Source organism: Phacochoerus africanus, chromosome 3, assembly GCF_016906955.1.
Source record: "Phacochoerus africanus isolate WHEZ1 chromosome 3, ROS_Pafr_v1, whole genome shotgun sequence".
Taxonomy (NCBI): domain Eukaryota; kingdom Metazoa; phylum Chordata; class Mammalia; order Artiodactyla; family Suidae; genus Phacochoerus; species Phacochoerus africanus.
Window position 1 is genome coordinate 133,699,128 of NC_062546.1, and position 22,854 is coordinate 133,721,981.

Here is a 22,854-nt window from a genome sequence, read left to right on the forward strand (position 1 = left end):
TCAGTGAATGCAATTTGGCAAGAAAGAGGATACAAATATTTCTAAAATGAAATCTTTAAACTAATGGCTTTTATTTATTCTTGCTCTTTTTGCAGTGTTAAACTACAAGTAAATGAAAGGTTTTAGTTTATTTTTATTACAAACTGAAAGCAATGATGTAATGGTTCATTTCATAGAAATCCTAGTGAATATGTACTTCCATTGTGTACTCTCTAAGATAGGAATACCTGAACCAAAGCTCAGGATTTCTCCGTCATTATTTCGAAAGCCTCCCTGATCTCCAAACTTATTGTCTGACCACTCCTTTTTTTCCCTGTGGACTGCCAGTTGAAAGAAGAGTTATAATGGACAGTAGTACACCCCCATTTCATGTCTTTGTTTAGGATTATTATAGTTCAGAAAAATTTCATTTCTCTTCTTCTATCACTCTTTTGTGCTCATGACTTTTAGAAATCAAAAGTAGCTCCTCTTCACAGAAAGATTGGGGAATCTTTAAAATAAACTGATAACAACAAGAGCTTTTTTTTTAAAATGGTATTTTTAGGGCTGCACCCAGTGGTGTATAGAAGTTCCCAGGCTAGGAGTCGAATTCGAGCTGCAGCTGCTGGCCTTTGCCACAGCAACCAGCAACTGTGGATCCAAGCAGTGTCTGCAACCTACACCGCAGCTCACAGCAACACTGGATCCTTAACCTGCTGAGCAAGGCCAGGGATCAAACCCGCATCCTCATGGATACTAGTCAGGCTGGTTACTGCTGAGCCACAATGGGAACTCCAACAGCAAGAACGTTACTGATGTGATTATTTTACTATAGCAAGCCCTTGTTGATTGCTATGATAGAGGCTTAGATAAGGCACCATGAAAACTGTAGGATGAATTAAATATGGATTCTCTGTGATTTGTGAAAGACTGTATTGCATGATGAAATCTGGAGGAGGAGCACAGGTAGAATTCTTTGGAACCCTAGGAGAAGGTGTGATTAGCTGAGGCAATCATGGAAGGCTTTATGAATGTGTTATTTATCGAGCCAGGATTTGCAGAAGTCAGAGGTTGGAAATGTATTCTGGACAGGAAAAAAAAAAGTTTTAAGCTAAGTGTAGGAGGTAGAGAAGGAGAGGCCTATCTGAGAAATAGGTAATAGTTTTGATGCTTGTGAAATAGCATGTGTAGAGGAAGTAATAAAATGGTAGGTTTGGCAAGGCTGGATGCCATAACGTGGAACATCTTGATAGAACACCTTAGAGTGTTAGGTTAAGACAAACTGGGCTTCTGATTAAATGGAAATAACCCAATCTGAGTAAATTTAACTGACTTTTACTATGATTCCTTTAGAAGAAACCATGTGTACTGTTGTGCAACTTGTATTTTTCACTTAATTGTACATTAAATCTGTATTTCTAAATCAGTACATATTGACTGCATTCTTTTAACATTTTAACTATTAGTATTGTATGGGTAAATTATACCTAACTTAACTAACTTAATTAGTCCTTCCTGATGTGCATGTAGTTGTTACTAGGTTTTTGCTATTGTAAAAAATGCTAAGTTATACATTTATCCCTGTATACTTGTGTTAGATATCTATTGGGTAAGTTCCTAAAAGTGGAATTTCTGGGCTAAAGGCTGTATCGATTTACAGTTACTCCATAAGTATATGAGAATTTATTTCCTCACCCACTTATCAGTTCCAACTGTGTCAGTCTTGACATAATTAAAATTTTGATTATATTGATGAAATTAGAAATTGGCATCTAAAATAGAAAGGTATCCACTAGCTAGAGAACATATAATTTTGGAGGATGCATAATCTTGGGGTATGGGATGTGTGATAGTATAAGAGAAAACTTACAGGAATAGTTTTATATGCCTTTCTAGGTTGTTCGTTTTACTTAAAAGATTTAGGAGTGTGTGTGTGGTGGGGGGAGTTCCACGAACGCCTAGCTGTTAAAGATTCAGTGTTGTCACTGCTGTGGCTTGGGTTCGATCCTCGCCTGGGAACTTCTACACGCCGGGGGCATAGCCAAAAAAAAAAAAGAAACATTTGGGAGGAAAACATGTTATTTTCATTTTAAAACAAGCTGAAAATTTTGAAGGTAGAATGTGGTATTTATATGATTTTTATTAACAAAATGAATATTTATACCGTTTCATTATTAAATAATGTTTATGATTGCACTTTGCATATTGGAGTGCTCTGCAGATTTTATTATTTTGTTAGTCGACAACCTATTGCAGGACATAAAATCTCTTTTCATTGTTCAACCAAACCATCAATATATAAGGAAAAAGAAATAGCAAATTGTTTATTTGTTTAAATGTTTTGATAGAATTGTTGCATTCACAAATCAAAAAGTATCATCAAGTAGAATTTAGTTATAAATACCTGCTTCTCTGTTTCCTTTTCAGGTTGTGAGCAAACTATTACACTGCCTTATTGAATTTTAATTAGCTTATATCCTACACATTTTACTTTTAATAAAAAGAGCCACTTTTTAAACTTACAAATATCAAATATTTTTTAAATATTCCCCACATGATCTACATTACTCTCTTGACTGGTAGATGAACTATAAGGCACAGAAGCTAATTCGTATTTTAGATAACACATTCATTAGAACGAAGCGCTAACAAGATACTGATTTTTCAGTCTCTTTAAAGTCCTCAAGGAGGACGGTGGTCTTCATACTTAAAAAAGTTTTACCAACATAGTTCTTTTTCAAAGTGCAGAGTATAAATCATGTAAAGGTGGAGGTGTTCTGTTGAAGCAGGATGAGGTCTCTGGATTTCTGGTAACCAGACCTTTCTCTGTCAGTTCCTCGAGTGATTCCTGAGGAGAGCTCCAGTATCTAGGTTGTTGGGAACACAGTGCAGGAACAGTACTCTGTTCCGTGATTTTGGTGCCCCTGCTTTTTAGGAGCCACTCAGTGAAAGCCCCCAGACTTTGCAATGGATTATCGTATATTATTGGTATTATTATTACCCTATTCTTGGAAGATAAAAGTCCTGAATATGGTATGTGAAGCTCTGAAAGTCCATGGTTTTAGGTTCCAGGTTTCTAGGCTGAAGCAGACAGGTCTTTGAACTCCATTTTATCATATTGTTTATCTCCATGAACTGGGTAATCATAATAATAAATTAGGCTACTTCTGTGACCCTCAAAGAACTTTCCTGTTGTGATTCATTGATCCTTTCCTTATGGATTTCTTTTAAAACGTGGATCCTCAGGGAAATTTTATACTTGGACCGGATGCTTTGAGTTCTTCTCCTGACTTCTAGGATCTCCTAAATCAAAATAGTTGTTTTGGTGGAAACGTTAAAAAAGAGCTCCTTAAATTTTATAACAGTCTCCTTTAAATCATCATGTATTTCTGAGTTATGTTAATTAAGCTTTGATGATTGGCTTATTGATTCATTCTAAAGGTAGATTTACTGCAGAAATTCTGCCTTAAATATTGTATTATAATAATAATACCACCTCTTTAGCAACATGTTGAAGATAGATGTGGTCAATATAGCAGGGGAGCTAATACATGTGGCAGAAAACTAAAGCCACGAATGCCAGCACTGTGCATTAAAACTTGTGTTTAAACCCACTTGTGATTAAAGGAGACTGGAGGTGTTGTGAAGTGCTCCTACTGACATTCAAAAACTTTGTCCATGAAGTATGAACCCAGATTGAATTGAGAAGATTGACAGAGATTTAATTTTCTTTTACTATTTTTGTCAATGTCCTTTGATCAATACTTATTATTTATTATACACTAGTTAACAACAATGGGCAGAGGACTCTATATAACCTGGTGTGTTCTAGATAGTCCTCGATATAATAGTGTACATGGCCAACAAACTAGCTTTCTTATTTAATGCCATAGCTCGCAAAGGTATTAACTGTGTTAACTTATGGATTTAGTTGGAATTTTAAAAAATATTCTTTTTAACTTTGACTAATGAATGGTTAAAAGAAAATTGGTTATTGTCTAATTTTCTAATGAGGGTCATAGCTTTTTCAGTTCTGCTCAGCAGTATATGAATCCTCTGGCCATTTAAATAACATTTTTCTTAAAGAAAATATTTATGAAATGCTAATAAACTATTAAGTGAACAAGTAATACAATATGTGATAATTTTTACACCCTTCCTACAGTGCATAAAATTTTAATACAAACTTAGTGTATACTTGATAACAATTTACATGTTTATTTTACCATCTGGTAAATGTGTAAACGATATTTTGAGAAGCACATTTCATATTCACTTTAACAACTTATCCTTGACAATATGTGCCCTATCTTATGTATCGACTGGAAGGATCTTGGAAATTTTTGAAAAAGATGAATCCAGGAAAAAAAAATTCATGTCCTAGTTTGTTTGTTTTAAAAATATTATGGAGATTTAAGACTTAGTTTTTAGTACCAAACTGAGGGATTGTGTTGTTTGCTGACTTTTACCAGACATCCTGCTAATTAGGGTAGAATAATCAGAGCAGCTTCCAAACATTATATCGTGTACATCAAATCAGTTTTCCTACGAACACTGTAGGCCACATAGGTAGCAATAATAAAGTGAATATGGTTCTGTGTGTTGTTGTATAACAGTATCACATCTTTTTCAGAGTGTTTGGCTTGCTATCGCTTGTGTCTAAATACGGGAAGATCATTTTTTCCACTGTGTTGCAATGAACCTCAAGTGGATAGCTTTTATCGAATACTTTAACAGCATTTATGACACTTTGGCCTTCTGCCTTTTTTATTTCATTCTTTCTGCTTATTGGTCTCACTGGAATAAATCTCAGGGACTTAACACAAAACAAGCAAATAGATAATTCCCTATTTAGTTGCATTTTAATGCACTCTTTCCTGGCTGGTAATAATCTAAAAACCTTTGTAAAATTTCATGGACTACCTCTACATACTAATTACCATCTGCCCATCTATAATGAAGGGGTTTGATAAGCAAATTGCAAATGTTCCCTTTAGCAAATGTATTCCTCATCACAAAATCTTTAATTTGAAATAAAAATAAAATTCAAAACCACATTTTTATCTACTATATTTAGAAATTCAATGAATAGGTGGATCTTAAGTCTATTTTTATAAATGAATCATATCACCAATTTTTAATTTATTCTAAATAGCACTTGAAACTCAAATTAGTTGTCTTTATCATGTGTTTCCTCATAGAATGCATATCTCACTGTTATGATTATATAACAAAATTCTGAGAAATATTCTCATCTGTGTACATCTTTATTTACAGCTATGATATTATGTTACATTATTCCTGATTCTTTGTAAGCTTATAAACTACTCTTTTCAACAATCCTGCAAGATGGCCATTGGCTTCATTTTACAGATAAAGAGATTAAGGCACAAAAAGTTTGTTATGTTTCCCATGGTTATATAACTAGTAAATGTCAGAGCAAGGATTTAACCCCAGATTTGCCTTGCTTGAAACCAAATTCTCTCTAGTATATTATTGCCCACAATTTTTAATCAGGAGGACATGGAATTTACTTTTATCGAAGTATTTAGAATTCCAACATAGAATCATTTATTCTTGGAAGGATGAAGCTGCTTGATACAGGTGTGAGATGGTAGGGGCAGAGACTGGGAAGAGAGGGAGGAGATGCAAATAACCTTCTAGAATCGCCTCAGCCCTTTAATTTTAAACTTCTAAAATCTGCCTCTTTTCAAATTATTTTTATCATGCCTCTAACCCTTACCTCAAACCAATGCACTTGGTTTCAGTTTGTTATAAGATGGATTAGAAATTAAAATCAAGTATTTAAGAATCAACTAATATTAAGATTTAAAAAAAAAACAAAAATAGTATTTCAGACACCATGGCAACTCTGGAAGAAATATGACTTCAAAAAATACTAAAAATATTATAGTGATAATAATAATAACAACAAATACTTATTCAATGCTTACTTTATGGCATTGTTCTAAGGTGTTTCTGAAAGTATATTAACTAATTTGATTCTCATAACAATCCATGAGATAGATACTTATTGCCATTTTTACAATAAAGGATTAAGTCACGTACCTTAGGACATAGTAAACAGTAGTTGAGTCGGGATTTGAACTCAGGCAATCTTGCCTCAGTATAATGACTATTATCAGCAATATTATTAAAATAAAGCAGGTGGTAACTAATCTCCCTTTCAGGACTACTATTACAAAAGAAGTATGAAGAAAAAAATTGAATTAAATGAGAGTTAAAAATTCAAGAAAGAAAGTAAATCTTTGGTTGGTCCATTACAACTTTAGTTAAGGATGTTAATATGAGCAAACCCAAGAATTTCTATTTTTAGAAAAAGAATTAATATTTTATTTCAGGAATTTGGTAATCATTATTTATTCCAAATGAAATAATAGGAGAGTATGTTGTTTGTGAACCTGCCAAAATTTTCCTTTTTATTTATCTCTCGTGGTTCTTTATAATAGGTTTATAGGTTATATAGGTTATATAATAGGTTATAATAGGTTCTTTATAATAGGTATAATAGGTATAGTAGGTAGGAATGAAAACAATTTAAGCTATGTAAGCTTGTTTTATACATCATGAGCTGAAAAAGTTTCAGCTTTTCAAAATTATTAATGTCTTAGTGGTATTTTTGTTATATGACTTCTTTTCTACAACAGAAAAAAATATATCTGAAATAAAACAATATATCAAAAATAAAACAATAAAATATATAATTGTTTACCAGAAATATATTTAGTAAAATAAAGTTGTCATTTTTGAATTAGAAAAAAAGCATTTTAACCATTAAAATTGCACATTTTATTTTTTAATTTTTATTTATTTTTTTGCTTTTTAGGGCTGCACCTGAAGCATATGGAGGTTCCCAGGCTAGGGGTCAAATCATAGCTACAGCTGCTGGCCTATGCCACAGCCACAGCAATGCAGGATCCAAGCTGAGTCTGAGACCTACACCACAGGTCACAGCAATACCAGATCCTTAGCCCACTGAACCAGGCAACCTCATGGTTCCTAGTCGGATTTGTTTTGGCTGTGCCACGTTGGGAACTCCAAAATTGCACATTTTAAAAGAAAACACAGTATTGCAGAATTAATTAGAAGCTTTTTAAATTTATGCAGAATTATTTAGTCCCTCATTTGGCCAATAATAATGGTCAGAACCTTTGAATGAGAATGCTAAGATGAAAAATTTTAAGTTTTTTTGATGTTTTATTGAAATACAAGGTTTATTAAAATCCTTATATAGAACACATGGAAGGCCTAATCATTAGATATTTATGCTTAGAGATCAATTTGTTTTTGGTAAAAGTTTTATCATAATTATTTTTTGTTTTTTGATTTTCTTTGCTTTTTAGGGCCGCACCTGTGGCATATGGAAGTTCCCAGGCTAGGAGTCAAATCGGAGCTGTAGCTGCTAGCCTATGCCACAGCCACAGTAATGTGGGATTCAAGCCGTCTGCAACCTACACCACAGCTCATGGCAATGCCAGATCCTTAACCCACTGAGCAAGGCCAGGGATCGAACCTTTGTCCTCATGGGTACTAGGTGGCTTCATTACTTCTGAGCCATGATGGGAACTCCTTTTGTTTTATTCTAAATTTTGATGTCTTCTATTTTATATGCTTTATATTATTATTAATTTCAAAATTTAAATCTTTTTGACTTTTTCTTAAAATAGGAGCAATGTCTAAGGAAAGGACATGCAAAAGAAATAGTAATGATAGTATTTCTTTTTTACTTTTGTGGCTTATTTCTAGTTTCAGTTAAACATATCTATGTGCAAATTGAGAAATATTTCTTCCGCATACTTTAAAAATGTTTATTTGTATGTTTTTATAAATGGCCTTTTATTTTATGGTCTAAACTTTCAAATAATAAGGTTATAAAAGGGAGTTAATACTTCCTCATTAGAAATTGTTTTAAATAATTTAATTCATATCTTATTACTGAAAAACTCATTGAGCCTGTTAAGACAAACTCTACAAAACTCATTTCTATTTCTGGGGTGGTGAAATGATCCGAAACTAGATATACATATTTTCCCCCAGCAGCATTGCTTCTTTTCCTCCCACCCCAACAGTGTCCCTTTGAACAAGCCCTAGGTTTACATTGTTGGCCAAAGGCAAAAATGTAACCCTTGTTTTTGACTGCCCTCCCCAAACTGTGTGTTACATATTGCTCTTTACTTTCTCAGTTACCTCATATCCTCTTGCTTCCTCCTGTATCCACATTTGCTCAAATATCCTACTAGTGGTTCACAATCATAGCTACTCATTAGAATCACCTATCATTTTCCACCACTCCCTCTGCACCACCCACCCAAAAGCCCCAGATACCCAGGCTAAAATAAGAATCTCTGTCATTCTTACAAACAACAAAAAACAAATGCCCAGGGTATCAATGTTTTTAATCCATAATTCCAATGATTAGCCAGGCATATTCACGAAAACATACTATCCTATTATTGCATTTGGAATAAATAATTAATATTATATACCTGAAATAAAATCTTAATTCTTTTTTGAGAAATAAAAATTATTTGTTTTGCACAGGAATTAATCGTTATGTTAAATGATGAAATATTTGTTTCAGGAGTCAGCAATCAGGGTATAAAGAAGATATTTTGGGCCTGGGTGCCTTTCTGATATGCTTAAACTCACATTACATTGATAGTGCCTCATTGGCTTATTCATAGGACTAGCCATGGTGTTGCTGGTAACCCAGTGAGGAGAGGCTAAGTAGAAATGTGTATCTATTACAACCCTATAGAATTTGCTTCCTTTGTGTCTGTCATCCCCAAGAAGCTGGCATTGAGAAAACAAGAAGTAAAATTTAAAATTTCTCTATACCTTCAAAGAGCCTGCACTGCTAATTCTCTCAATTTGGCTTTTTTTTTGGGGGGGGGAGGGCTTTTTAGGACTGCACCTGCAGCATATGGAAGTTCCCAGGCCAGACTATGCCAGAGCTACAGCCATGCAGGATCCCAGCCATGTATGTGACGTACACAACAGCTCACGGCAACGCCAGGTCCTTACCCCAATGAACAAGGCCAGGGATCAAACCTGTGTCCTCATGGATACTAGTCAGGTTTGTTATGACTGAGCGACAACAGGAACTCCTTAATCTGGCATTTTGAATTTAAATTATTCTGCCTTAATCTATTCCTACCTAGAGTTCACAAAAAATTCAATACATTATATAATGAGAATTGATGCTAGTTTTGATAGCTTATCCATTATTCAAGTACTTTTGTAGAATAAAAATTAAAAACACACCTTTTTTTGGATAGGTCAGTAAATAATGTCCATAGCTTGATTAAATCTGGCCACAAGCTCTGGCATTTAGTCTAGGTGTTGTCTGAAACTTTCATGGATTAATCAATTTTTGTCTTTTAAAGATCTTACACTGAGATGCACCATAGTGGATCAAATACTTTTAATTAACTGAAATGAAAGCAGTATCCAGCAGTATCCAGCACCTACCTATGGTTTTGGAAATTGTTTTGCTGTTTGGTTGAACTAGTATGTTCAGACTATTTCATGGAATCTTTCAAACTTGTTCTTGAGGAATTAAACTCATTTGATGAAGCTTTAACATCTTTATTACTTTGAATTACATAAGATTTTTGTAGAAAAAATAGTTTCATATTGGGGAAGTAGGGTGTGGTACTGGAAGTTACTTCTGAGTTATGTTGTCATTTAATTTTGTTGAGCCATTATTTCTCCTATAGCAATTCAGATATAATAATGATTTCCCTGTACATACTTTAGAGGGATTTGGAGAAGAAAGATTTTGCTATAAATATATTAAAATTCAGTAGAGATTTGTTGAAATCTTTTAATAAAATCTGTTATATAGTGAATTAGAAAAATAAAAATTGCTGATATTATTAACATATCAACAGTCCCAAATGGTGTATTGTGCCCCCAACAACACTTTGTATTACCTTTTCTGTCTCATGTAGCAGACTGTATTTTAATGAGCTGCTTATGTCTATTTCTCCTATTAAGCTTAACTGATTTTGAGGGCAGGCACTGTATTTGTCTTAGTGTTGGGTCTAATATAGTTCTTGGCACGTAATAGATTCAACAAATGTTTGCTCAATGAGTATTTTATGTATCTAGGATAAAAATGTTAATTACTTTAAATTAAAATCATATTACTTTTTTTTCTTTTCTGGGGGGAATACTATTAGAAAACTTAATTTTACTATCTCTGTAAGTAGGCAGATAATTGCTTAAGAGGGATTCAGTGCTTTTGAAAATTCACATTGGATTGAGAGGTAAATTATATTAAGTCAGAATGACCTAGTAGAGTGGTAGTTACTATTTTATAGTAGGTGGGGAGTGAGGTGTCCAGGAAAGATCATGGGCTTTGAAGCTAGACAGACCTGGATCTGAATCTGCCACTTTCAAGATAGGTGATACTGGTAAAATTTCTTAAAGCCTCAGTTTCAGTTTCCTTTTCTGTGAAAAAGGGATAATGCTACATACTTCATAGACTATTTGTGATGAGTAAGGAGAATCCTTAGTAAAGCATGTGATACAATGTCTGGACCTAGTAGGGATTATGAACTGTTATTATTAAATAAGCTAGCAAAAGGATTCTTTTGGGGTAGAAAATGATAGAAAGAAGTGCTTTTCTTTTTCAGACTTTTCAATTTTGAATAGGAATTTCTGCCTTTTTACTATCTCTTTTACTTTAATTTGCTGGAAGTTCATTTCCAAATGTTTTCAAATTAAACATATGAAAGATTGCATAGAATATATTTTACTCCTTACTCATAAGGGATCTTGTACTATCAGAGGATTACAAGGTGAAGCTAAGCTGGTGGTTTTCATTCTAGCCTCTGTTAGTCCCTGTCACCAAACTACCACACAATTTGGAGCATTTGCCAGTGTTGGCTCAAGAGAGGCCAATCGAGACACTAATAGATGCATTTTCTCCATGAGTACACCCTTGGATCACACATAGAATTCCTATTAACAGCAATGAGAGTTAAACTTGTAAATCCCTTATGCACTGATGGGAGAATAGACCTTTTAGTTTACTTAGCCATCTTCCAGTTATTTGGCACTTTCCCCATCCCTTGTGAGTTCTCCAACATTTTCATTAAAGGCTTTTCTATTTTCTATTCTGCTTCATTCAGTTTGGGTTGTAATTCACGTTGGCCTGATGCCTTGGCAGCAATGACTAATTCTAATTGCCTCACTATCTATCTAGTCTGGCCTAATCATAAAGCCTTTCAACTTTTCATTCAAGCTTCCAGCAGTATCAACTTCATGGGTCACAAACTTCCCACTCATATCCTTTCATTGCATCATAGCTGCTTACCTCTTATGTATTTAAGAAACTCCAGAGAATTCATCATTATATCTTTCCTTTTCTGTTATACCATCTTATCCTTTCTATGAAATTAAAGCAGCACTGCAGAAACCTAAGGATGTATGGCGACTTTTGTCCAGACATTGTATCAGAAGAGCTAGATACCCTAATTCTATTTATTTTAGTTAGTTGTAGTAAAGGATCGGAAATTAGAAAGTTTTAAGTATTCTTCCATGTCCACTGTCACCCCTTTATAGTCAGATCCACTTGCTTTTCCACCTACTGAAATACATATTTTTCTTTTCTGATTCTGAAGATAAATATGGTATGAGAATCATAATGGTATACTGAAAACAAAGGTCCTACTTTGAACTCTTGTGATTTTTCTGGCAGAAAGGGAGGCTTCTCTAGTACTGTTTGTAGTAAGGGTGTTTTGTTTTGATTCTGTAGAGCAATGCTTATTTTAGAGATGGGAACCTTTCTCATATGGTAAAAAAACAAGCAAACAAACAAACAAAAAAAAACAATGTGTTTTAAAGAGCCCCAAAAGTTTTGAAAGGAAAGAAATACACATTAGTTGATTATAAAATATTTTTCCTTCTTTCCTCTCCTTTTAAAAAAAAGTATTGTAAAAATTTAAAAAGCTTTTTATTATAGAAATTTTCAAATATTTCTTAGTAGTATAATGAATTACCACTTGTCCATCCATTGATACTTATAAGGGCTTTAACAGATTCAGGTCGGAATCTGGGGATAAGACAAGTACTGTAAATGTGATATTGTGTACTTCTGTAATATCTGCTTGTCCCTTTTGTCAGCCAAAAGAGATGTCTCTTTTATTTCTCTATCAGCCAAGATGGTTGTTGCCTATAACATTAAATTTATTAGAGTTTACAAAATGGGATTTTAAAATTCTATCATTCATTTATTACCTAGAATACTTACATAAAGTATTACTCTCCCTTGTTTGGTTACACGGTAGATGAATTCTTTCCCTTTATTTGCCATTTTTCAAAATAATAAGTGGATTCATTGATATTTTCCAAAGGTGACCAGTGAGTTGTTTTCTTTTTTCATTATAAAAGCATGGATTTAAACTTGTTTGATGTGTTATAATCCATTGTCATTGTTATCAGTTTGTCCTATCTGGTCCATGAATGGCTTGTGCAGTGTAAATCTTGAGTGCTTTCAAAAGGACTCCTGTAGCTTTTGATTACATCATTTCATTTCTTGTATAACAAGATACATATTTGTCTCATCTTGAATTTTATTTAATTAATTTATTTCAATTTATGTTTTATATATATATATATATATATATATATATATATATATATATATACTTTTTTTTTTTTTTTGCTTTTTAGAGCTGCATCCATGGCATATGGAGGTCCCCAGGCTAGGGGTTTAATTGGAGCTGTAGCTGCCGGCCTATGCCACAGCCTCAGCACTGCAGGATCTGAGCTGCGTCTGCGACCTACACCACAGCCCACAGCTCATGGCAATGCCAGATCCTTAACTCACTGAGTGAGGCCAGGAATCGAACCTGCAACCTCATGGTTTCTAGTCGGATTCGTCTCCGTTGTGCCACAATGGGAACTCTTCATCTTGAATTTTAAACGGTTCACCTAAATTCCATTTCCAACTCCTTACATAGAATCAGTTCTCTAATGAACTGATTTTAGTGTGTTTTAGTGTTCATTTTAGTGTGAAATGGAAATTAGAAAACACAGTCTGGACTAAAGGTGTTCGTTGCTACTGGTTTGGTCCTTTTAGGGGTTTGTGCTAGGGAATTTCACACACATAATACAATTATAAAATATATCAGGTGTTTGTGCAGTATTTCAATTCCAGTGCATGACTCTAGCATTTTTATTTAACCATTTTCAATCTTAAATTTGTATTGGCTTTCCCTCATGCTGACAACCTCTATTCCCTCTCATGCAGAAATCTATTTCCTACCTTATCAACCTAATTATTTGCTTCCCTCCACTCAAAGTCTACTCGCAAGGGTCTCATTATAAAAATACCAAGAGCGCTACTAACAATATGATCATCGAAAACAATTGAAGATTTCATTACTGTTCTTTACATCCTTAGACTATACCCTATTAAGTATGTACAGTCAAATCATTGTTTTCAAATCATGTGAAATATTCCTTTCTTGACGGTTGTACCATCAAGTGGTGTGCTAGGCAGAACCATAGCTTTCCTAAACTATCTATGTCCTAAACTCTGAAACCTATGAATGTATAACCTTACATGGCGAAAAAGATGTTATAGATGTGATTAAGTTAAGAACCTGAGATCAGGAGATTTCCTTGCATTATCCAAATGGGCCCAATGTAATTATAAGAATCTTTACAAGTGCAGGAAGCAGAACAGAAGGCTAGAGTTGATGTATGAAGGAACTGTACTCTTGCTGGCTTTGAAGGCAGAAGAGGGCCAGTGACAATATGTGGTGTTGTTTTCCCATAACTTGAATACCCAGGTCTGGTAACCAAAGGCTTGAAGGTGTGAGCCCTTGCATGTTGCAATTATATGTAATGATTCATTTGCAAAATAGACTAACTGTGCTTATATTTCCAGGTTTTGGTACAAGGGAGGGTTGTTTGTTAGAAGATGGCATCTGACTCGTCACTTTTAGCATGGTTAACTGAACATTAAAAAAATCATTGATAGTTTTAAATGGTAATCAGTGGGTACTGAGTCTTTCCTTGAAATTTTACATATCTTAAAATTGGAGGGATTTTCTTATCACATTAGCTTCAGGCTCCATACATGGCTTTAGATGTTTCTACCTCTATTTCCCAGATATTTCCAATGTGGGAAATACCATCATGCAATGTGACCTCTGCCTCTGTGCCCTCATTGAGTAAGTCAGAACAGTGTGGGGTAGAAGTATTTCTGAAAGCCATTCCTATAGTGGGGTGGCTAGCAATAAGTTATGGAAATAACCACATGTATATCCAATTAAACCAAAAATAAGTGTGTCCTTGATGCAGCTTCCACTTAGCAGAATCTGCGGTATGCTTGCAGCTCCTCTAAAACTACCCAACATGTGGAGGAGAAGAGTGAAAAGAGACAGTGATCTCTCTCTTTTTTTTTTTTTTTTTTGCTTTTTAGGGCCACGGTATATGGAAGGATCCCAGGCTAGGGGTCTAATCAGAGTTACAACTGCTGGCCTACACCACAGCCATAGCAACGTCGGATCCGAGCCACATCTGTGACCTACACTACAGCTCATGGCAACGCCAGATCCTTAACCCACTGAGCGAGGCCAGGGATCGAACCTGCAACCTCATGGTTCCTAGTCAGATTCATTTCTGCTGCGCTGCGACGGGAACTCCAGTGATCTTTTTTTTTTGTCTTTTTGCCATTTCTCGGGCTGCTCCCACGGCATATGGAGGTTCCCAGGCTAAGGATCCAATCGGAGCTGTACCCACCGGCCTACAGCAGAGCCACAGCAACACAGGATCCAAGCTGTGTCTGCAACCTACACCACAGCTCACGGCAACGCCGGATCCTTAACCCACTGAGCAAGGGCAGGGACCGAACCCGCAACCTCATGGTTCTTAGTCGGATTCGTTAACCACTGCGCCACGACGGGAACTCCCAGTGATCTTTTTTTTTTTCTCGCTGTCCAAAAAAAGTATATTCTCCAAACTCTTGTTACTCCCCTTTGAATAATATCATGTGTTGAGCATTATGTTTTCAGTTTCTGTACAGTTTCTTGTCTGCTCATAGCAAATAGGATATTTCTTCAGTTTTTAAAGTCTGCTCCCAAATTTCCTCCAAGGAAGTACTTAAACTTGAGTACACACACACAACCACACATACCTCCTCAAAAAGACAGTGATCTTGATTGTGGTTAAAATACATTATTTTGCAAATTTTACAAAATCTTTAAAAAAATTATTGGAGTGTAGTTGACTTAACAATGTTGTGTAAGTTTCAGGAATACAGCAAAGTGAATCAGTTATACATATACATATATCCATTCTTTTTCAGATTTTTTCCCTGTGTAGGTTATTACAAAGTACTGAGTAGAATTCTTTATGCTAAAATGTAGGTCTTTATGATTATCTCTTTTATATATAGTATCATGTATATGTTAATTCCAAACTCCTAATATCTCCCTCCCTCTTCACTTTCCCCCTTTGGTAACCAGAAGTTTGTTTTTGAAGGCCATGAGTCTGTTTCTGTTTTGTAAATAAGTTCATTTGTATAATTTTTTTAGAGTCTACATATAAATGATACCATATGTCATTTGTCTTTCTCTGACTTATTTCACTTAGTATGGTTATCTCTGGGTCCATCCATGTTGCTGCAAATGGCATGATTTCATTCTTTTTTTATTCCATTGTGCATATGTACCACATCTTCTTTATCCATACCTGTGTTGATGGATATTTAGATTGCTTCCATGTCTTGGCTATGGTAAATAGTGCTGCAGTGAATATTGGGGTGCATGTATCTTTTCAAATTATGTTTTTTTCTGGATAGATGCCCAGGAGTGGGATTGCTGAATCATATTGTAGCTCTATTTTTAGTTTTTTGAGGAACCCCCATACTGTTTGCCATAGTGGTTATACCAGTTTAATATTCCCACCAACAGTGTAGGAGGGTTCCCTCTTCTCTGACTGGAGCAAAGTGATAACTCATTGTAGTTTTGATTTGCATTTCTCTAATAATTAGAGATGTGCTTTTTGTTTTTGTTTTTTGCCACACCCGTGGCATGTGGAAGTTCCCTGGCCAGGGATCAAACCCATGCCATAGCAGCAACCTGAGCCGATTCAGTGACAACGCTGGATCGTTAACCTGCTGTGCCACAAAGGAACTCTGTGATGTGCTTTTTGGCCATCTGTCCTCTTTGGAGAAATGTTGATTTAGACCTTTTGCCCAATTTTTGATTGCATTGTTTATGTTTTTTGATATTGAGCTTCAAGAGCTGTTTGTGTATTATGGGTGTCGATCCATTGTTGGTCACTTCATTTGCAAATATTTTCTCCCATTCTGTGGGTTGTCTTTTTGTTTTGTTTATGGTTTCCTTTGCTGTGCAAAAGTTTTAAGTTTAATTAGATCTTGTTTATTTATGTTTTTATTTTTATTACTCTAGGAGGTGGATCCCAAAAGATATTGTTGTGGGTTTTTGTCAGAGAGAATCCTGACAAAATCCTACCTCAGGTCCCAAGACAACAATCTCAGCATCCTTAATTTAATTACATTTGCAACGTTCCTTTTACTAGATAAGATAACATATTCATAGATTCTGGGCATTAGGGCATGAACATCTTTGGGGGGCTATTATTCAGCCTACCATAGGGCAAGTGTAGAACCCTGAAACTAAGGAAGTGTTTTTTTTTTTTTTTTAAAGTTTCACAGTAAATCTGCTTCTGTCCATCAGTAAGATTTTAAACTTTTCTTCACACAGATCCTATAGGGTTCTTGTTAAATGTATTTTAAATATTCTATATTTTATTGTCACATTTATAAATAGCTTTTTTCCTATTCCCATTTCTAGATGGGTATGGGGAGGTAGAGAAGAGTTGTTAATTTTTAAATGTTTCTGCTTAAATGTGGTATTAAAAAGCCATACCACATTTCCTTATTAATTCTAGTGTTTTATTTTCATTTGAATCTCATATTATAGATATATATTATAAGCAAAAGGATTGTTTTATCTTGTCCTTACCAATTATTTAATTTTTTATTTTACTGCATTCACAGTCTTCACCTAATGAACATGTTTGCTGAAATACCTTTTATTTTAGTTTCAGATTATTATTAGCTTATTTAGCACTTACATTCAAATTTTTGTCAATTCATTATCTAAATGAATACTTATAAACTGTATACCCGGGGCCAATTTTGCCTCCCGAGGGAACATTTGGTAATATCTAGAGACATTGTTGATTTTCATGACTAGGGAAGGAAGGGTAGAAGTCAGAGTCATGCTAAATATCCCAAAACTCACTGGCCACTCTCTCGCCCCTGAAACAAATAATGATCTAGTTCATATGCCCAAACCGAGAAATCCTGAGAGTAGTAGAAGGTTCTTTGCTTATCTCTGCTCCTGTTCTCTTCATTTTCTTATATCTTAAGATCATTATTGTGATGCATGTGTTGTGTTGTTGGAATTGAATTGTTTTCCCTTGGATAGTTTATATTGATGATATATTCTCACATATATGCAAGTTATCTTATTATGTTTGGCAAGTGAATGCCATTTTTTTTTCATTGTAAATAACTTATTTTTGAATGATATCTTGGCTAGGTATAGGATTTTTTGAATTTCATTTCCTCTCAGTATTCTGTCAATGTTGTATTTTTTTCTATTTTCCAATGTTATTGATGCCAATCTGATTTTTTTCCATTATAAATAACTTTTTAGGTCTGAAGCTTTTTATACAGTTCTTTTTTTATCCATGAAACTTGAGACTTTTACTAGCATATGCCTAGGTATATCCCCTTTTTCTCTCTCTTCCTCTCTCCTTTCCTTCCTAAATCAGTGAACTCTTTTAGTTGCAGGCTTGTTTCTTTTTTATTTCAGGGAAAGTTTCTTTTTTTATTTCCTGAATTATTATCCCTTTTTCCATGCTCTAATTTCCTCTGGTGTTTCTGTTGTTCATATTTTATGTCTCATGGATCTCCATGAGATCTCCATGAATCTCCAAATTTCTAAACTTTTCCTTCAAAAAATTTTTTAAAATTTTGTCTTTGTGTTTTTGTCTAAGCCAAACAATAAGCTCCTTAATTTTTTTTTTTTGCTTTTTCAAAACTTTTATTGGAATATAGTTGACTTACAAAGTTTTGTTAATTTTAGGTGTATAGCAAAGTAAATCAGCTATGCATGTATATATCATTCCTTTTCAGGTTCTTTTCCCATATAGTATTGAGTAAACTTCCCCGTGCTATATAGTAGGTTCTTGTTAGTCTTCTATTTTATATACAATAGGGTAGGGTGTATATATTATTCCCAGTCCCCTAATTTATCTCTCCTTCACCACGTATCCCCTTTGGTTTGAGTCTGTTTCTGCTTTGTAAGTTCTATTATATCATTTTTATTGAATTTCATATATTAGTGATCTTGTATACAATTGTCTTTATCTGACTTCACTTAGTATGATAATTTCTAGGTCCATCCATTTCTCTGCAAGTGGCATTATTTCATTCTTTTTTTATGGCTCAGTGATAATCCATTACATATATATCACATCTTCTTTATCCAATCTTCTGTTGACGGATATTTAGATTACTTCAATGTCTTGGCTATTGTAAATAGTGCTGCATTGAACATTGGGGTGCATTTATCTTTGTCTTTTAAGTGGAAGGTTTATATCATTTATATATAATGTAATTATTTATATGTTTAGATTTGTCTGCCATTTTGTTATGTGTTTTCAGTTTGCTATTTCTCTCTCTCTCTTTTTTTTTTTTTTGGTCTTTTTGCCTTTTCTAGGGCCGCACCTGAGGCATATGGAGGTTCCCAGGCTAGGGGTCCAAACGGAGCTGTAGCCGCTGGCCTATGCCAGAGCCACAGCAACGCAGGATCCGAGCCGCGTCTGTAACCTACACAACAGCTCATGGCAACACTGGATCCTTTACCCACTGAGCAAGGCTAGGGATCCAACCCGCAACCTCATGGTTCCTAGTCAGATTTGTTAACTACTGAGCCATGACGGGGACTCCTGCTACCTCTTTTTTTTAATTCCTCTCTTTTTCTGCTATCTTTTCAATTTGTTGAATATTTTTATTATTCCATTTTAATTCATCTGCTGACATTTTCATTATATTTATTTTGTTAATTTTTAGTGATTTCTTTTAGGATCTCAGTGTACATATCTACCCTTTCATAGTTTATTTGGCATTGTACCACTTACAGTAAAATGAAGATATCTTTCATATTTTCCCAAATCATTATCATTTTATTATTATTACTTTATTTTTGAAATTCAGGTTTCCCTTTCAACTGAAGAACTTCTTTTTAGTATTTCATTTACAGAAGGTCTGCTGGTGAAAAATTGTTTCTTTTTCTTCATCTCAGAATATATTTTTCACCTTCACTCCTAAAGGATATTTTTGCTGGTTATAGAATTTTGAGTTCACACTTTTCTTTCATCACTTTAAATATATTGTTGCGCTACCTCCAGTTTCTATATTTTCTGTTGAAAAAATTGTAAAAATTCAAATTGTTGTTTCTCTGTATGGCCCTGTACAGCCTCTGAGGGCCAAAATTTCAATTTAAGTTCAGTTTTCAAATGTTGATTTAGTCTATCTTGTACATGAATCATCCAAGGATTAGTTGAAAATTTGGGTAGTGTTCTAAATTTTAGTTCAGTTCTCAAATGCTTTGCTATGCTACCTTTGGTTCTGTCCCATCTGTGCACATCACAATGGTAAACTCATGATTTTAGGGGTTCATATATAGTATTTAAGGATCACCTTCAGTTCTATCCTCTCTGAGAGTGTCCTTACTCTCTTTTCCCTAAAGGGGTTCCTGTTTATTATTTTTGTCAGATGATGGAATTTGTTTTGCAGTTATCATCAGAAAGCACACCCTTTTGCAGATTGCTTGTCCCAGTTTTGATCACTTTTTACAATCTTCCTACTTTGTTTTTAATTTAAAAAATTATTGTAGTAGAAAAACACATAAAATTTACCATCTTAACCACTTCTAAGTGTATGGTTCAGTGGCGTCAAATATATTCACATTGTTGTGCAGCAAATCTCCAGAACTTTTTTAACTTGAAAAATTAAAGTTCTATACCCATGAAAGAATAACTCTCCATTTTCCCATCTCCCCATCTTGTCAACCATTATAATTTGTTTCTATGAATTCAGCTACTCTAGGTAAGTCGTGTAATTGGAACCATGCAGGGTTTGTCTTCTTGTGAGTGGCTTATTTCACTTAGCGTAATGTTCTCAAGTTTCATCCATGTCATAGCTTGTATCAGAATTTCTTCCCTTTCTGAGGCTTAATGGTATTTCATCATATGCAACCCCACACTTGTTTACCCATTCATCATTTGATATACTCTTAGGTTGCTTCCACCACTTGGCTATTATGAATATTGCTGCTATGAACTTAGGTGTTTAAATGGATCATGCTTTTAATTCTTTTGGAAATAGATACACACACACATACATAGCCAGAAGTGGAATTGCTGGGTCATGTGATAATACTATTTTTAATTTTTTGAGCAATTCCGATACTCTTTTCCATAGAGGTTGCACTGTTTTATGTTCCTACCAACAGTGCATCAGGATTCCAATTTTCTCTTGTTCTCACCAACATTAGTTATTTTATTTTAATTTCTTTTTGGGTATTAGCTATCCCATTCTAATGGGTGTGAGGTGATTTGCATTTCCCTAATGACAGTCTTCCTACATTTGTTTGTTCTTTCATAGATAGCAGATTTTTAAAATTTTGTCTAGTTTTTTTTTTTGTGGTGTTTTGTTTGTAATCAGTGGGGGAGATAAGTTTTATTAGGCTAATTTGCCATAGCAGTACTAGAACTAATAATTTTTAATTGTGAATTTTATGTTTTGAGTGATGGATTCTGTTGTATTTCTTTAAGAAGTGTTGGACATTGTTCTGGCAGACAGTTAAATAATTTGGGGATCATCTTGCATTTGGAGGCACGTTTCTAAATCTTTGTAGAGTTGGTCTTGAGTAGCCTTTATTCTAGGGCCAATTTCACCTCAGTATTAAGCCATGCCCTTCTCAGTAGCTAAATTACTGCCCCATGTTTTCAGCACAATTTCTCTACTCTGGTTGGTGGAACTTGAGAAGTTCTCAGGCCCTGAGTGAACTCTGGGAACGTTTAGCTCACACTTATCTAGAAATTGTTCTTTTCTTGGCTGTGGTTCTTTGACATTGTGGGGTTTTGTCCTTGTGGCATACGAATTTGTATTTAGCTAGAAGACCAAAAAGATGCTCTAAAGTTTTCTGGAGTTCTTTCTTTGCATAGCTTCCTCCTCCACAACTTCTGTTCATATCAGTTTGCCTGATTCCAATCTCTGCTTCAACTCAGTGGCACTGCTGGGCTCTATTTTGTTTTTACGTCCCTGTACCACAAGTGTGCCCCCACCAGGGTCCCCTTTAATTGTCTCTCTTCTTTCAAGGATTATAGTCTTGCATGACCTATTGTCTGATGTGTGAAATTAGTCGTTTTATGTATTTTTCCCTTTCTCTTCCAGTTGCTTACAGTATGAAGGTAAGTCCCAGAGCAGTTATTCTTTTGTGCATAGAAGTGGAAGTCTTTTTATATTTTGCTCTGGCTTTGAGATATTTCTTTTGGGGCTTCTCATTTAATATGTAGTAATGACCACTCTTTTCCATTTAGCCACTGACTTTTGGAATCAAAAAACCATACTTAATTCTAAAAAGTATTTTTTCTTGCTGTAGTTGAATCTCATGTATTCTTTTTATTTTTGTGTTATTTATCTTCAGTATCTCTATTTCATTAGCAGATTATTTTTCTTAATTTTTTTTGTTTTTATTTCTTCATAAGGTGTTTGAATCCCCTTAAATGCCTTCTTACTTAAAAAAATTGACCTGTACTTATTATTTTCAAGGCTCAATGTTTTGGGGGTATTTAGAGTAGTAGTAGTAAACCCACGAATAGAAGGAGGGACAACAGTGTTTCCTCCTGTGGGTTATTGCAGCATTAATTGGTCATTTGTCAGACTTTGTCCTTCCAAGATAAAGCCTAGAATTTTTAACATGATATTTAATGTCCCTGTCATTTCACTGACTCCTCTTGCCGTCTTCACAAATGCATCCTGCATACAGGACATTCTATTTGGGATTCCATGTACAAATAATTTTTTAAGCACCTGTGCTTTTGTAACTACCATTTCCCCACTTTTGTCCTCCCAGTATATTCGTTCTTATTTATACTTTGAGATTCAGCTGAGTAGGCCTTTTATCCTAAGAGGAGTAAAGGCATACCTGAATTGGCTGATCACATTGATGAAGCAGGATCAGAGAGAACACCTGTTGGGCAGGTAATTCTGAGAGAGCTAAATCATGTCTGTGCTATGTCTGTGTGTTATATTAATCATGCTCAAAAGAGAAATATAGGCCATGGGATGTAAGTCTCTTGTCATATTTCCAGATAAATATTAATGAGAAGTGGAGAAAGGACAGAGGCCTCTTTCTCAATACTTCTGAGAGGCCAAATGTTTTATTTCATGTGCCAAGGCAGGAACATGGGTGAGAAAAAGAAAATGGTTCTTCCTATAGTCCTGGTTCCCCACCTCAACACAGTTTAGGATTTTGGTACCTGGATTTGAGTTTTCTTTATTTTCCAAGTCTTGTCATCTTTCTGGAAACTTGATTGTCATCCATATATTTTCAACAACAGTGATGTTCATCTGCCCTCTAGATGTGAAAATCTTTTTTATGGGGTCATATATGAAACTTTTGCTGTCCAGACTTGGCATCTTAAACTTCCAGTCTTATTCTCTAACAATAATTTCCTGTTTTGCACATTCTTATGCATGTTTATATATATATTATGCTCCTTTTGGCT